The following is a 1,890-nucleotide window of genomic DNA, read 5'->3' on the forward strand; positions in this document are numbered from 1 at the left end:
TAATTAACAGGAATGTTTGTTTTTCTTAGTGTTGCATTTGAACCACCCTTTACATTTAAAATCCAAATTAATTATTAGTTAAACACAAAACATAACTCATTTATTAATTTCATTTTTGCCAGATACTATGAAATATCTTATTCGACCATGAGCATTGAGCATACAGCTTTATTTTGAGAAAGGTCTTCCTAAGGAATCCAAAATAGGAACATTTTTCACTCGTAAATTGTGTTCCACGGAATGCAATTATATATTTATTATTTATAGTTGTTCCCCATTTTTTTATTCTGAATGGAAAGTACAAAATATCGAGATCAAAAAAGTAATGCCCCGGGTGAGGCTCGAACTCACGACCTTAAGATTATGAGACTTACGCGCTGCCTACTGCGCCACCGAGGCTATGTAAAATTGCTGTCAAAGTTATTAAAAGTTGCACAAGTCGCATACAATTCATAGAAAATTTCATGAATATTGTGCTTCTTTAAGCTTTTACTAAAGGTACGCAATACATCTGGAAAACTTGTGCTTCTGTCTTAATTCTAAAGCATCCAGCTTCAAAAAAGCGTTAAATTGTATTCAACTTTTAATTGGCTTTCATCCTTTACTCCGAATAACCGTTAGAGTCAATTCAAACAGAACTTCTCAATCTGGCTATCTTGCAGTTTTCGAAAATGTTTAAAGAATTTTAAATGGTTGTTGTCTAAAATATAACGGTAAGTGGGTTATTGTTGGCTTCCAAACTGTAACGGACGTTTTCTTTGGCATTGATTTTTGAATTGAGTTCCTTTTTGAGTTATTTTTATCCTTAGGAAAATTATCTTATTTTAAATGTATGAGCACTCTGTAGATAACAGAATAATCATTTTAATTCTAAATAGTTTTTGAGTCGATATGAAGTAGAATTATTTTAAGTGGTAGTTTGTACAACACAATGTCATTAATGGTATATTTGATTTGAAAACCACATCTTATAAAAATAATTAAGAAATCATTTTATTGTAAAAATCAAAAATTGTAATAAATTGTGAATGTTCTTTAGGAATATTTTGAATGAGTACAATGCTATTATCGATATTATACGAATAAATGTCAAAATTGGAAATTAGTAGTTGATAGAATTATTTTTCGAATCAATAAAACTGTTTTTTGATGAGAATGATATAGAAGAAGAAAATACTTTGAAGCAAGCAAGAATTTAAAGAAAACTATGCGATGCTATGCTATGCTTGTCCGCTATGCTATGCTTGTCCGCTGGGTTTGGAGGAACAGACACAATATTTGCTATTCAATTCCTCTGCAATCTTTAACCACTTCTTTGTCAAAAACGGCAATGAACAAATTCCTTTTGAAAACTCTGGGATCTCGATCGCTTCCATAAACTGCACTTATCTGAATATTAAATTTTTAGAAGGTCCAAGAATGATGGCTTATTGCAAGTTTGTTAAACCGATTTTTTTGTAAATTCTGGGTATATCTAAATTCAGAGTACAAAATACAAAAATCATCTCTCAGGTGGAGAAACACCACAAAAAAAACGAGGCGGCGACACTAGATCCAGAAAATATCAACAAAAAAAAGGGAAGTAAGAAATTGTATTAAAAAGTTGCACTGTGTGGAGTCCCAATACACCAGGGAACACAGTGTTCGGCAATATTTTTCAAGAAACTGTAGCGTTAACCAGTCTTAAAGTAAAATATCAATTTTTCTGGGAAATTTTTTGACGAGACTTCAACCTTAGCTTTGACACTCCTGCGACGGGTGCTTGTTCCGAGCGCATTAGATTAAAGTCTCTTATCAAGTTTTCATAAGGAAAAGAAAAAGTGATGAAAATGGCAAAATATGCGGTGCATAAAAAGAAAGCTAAGGCTTTTCATGAATTGCTAAAAAACC

General features: G+C 32.0%; 1 non-coding gene across 1 annotated transcript; it reads right to left on the bottom strand.

The window, feature by feature from the left end:
- Nucleotides 1-326: 326 nt before the first annotated feature.
- Nucleotides 327-399, bottom strand: Trnam-cau (transfer RNA methionine (anticodon CAU)). The gene has a single exon. It is a non-coding gene; the product is annotated as a tRNA-Met (tRNA).
- Between the last annotated feature and the right edge of the window lie 1,491 nt (nucleotides 400-1,890).

This window comes from Eupeodes corollae, chromosome 3 (assembly GCF_945859685.1).
Source record: "Eupeodes corollae chromosome 3, idEupCoro1.1, whole genome shotgun sequence".
In the NCBI taxonomy this organism is placed as follows: Eukaryota; Metazoa; Arthropoda; class Insecta; order Diptera; family Syrphidae; genus Eupeodes; species Eupeodes corollae.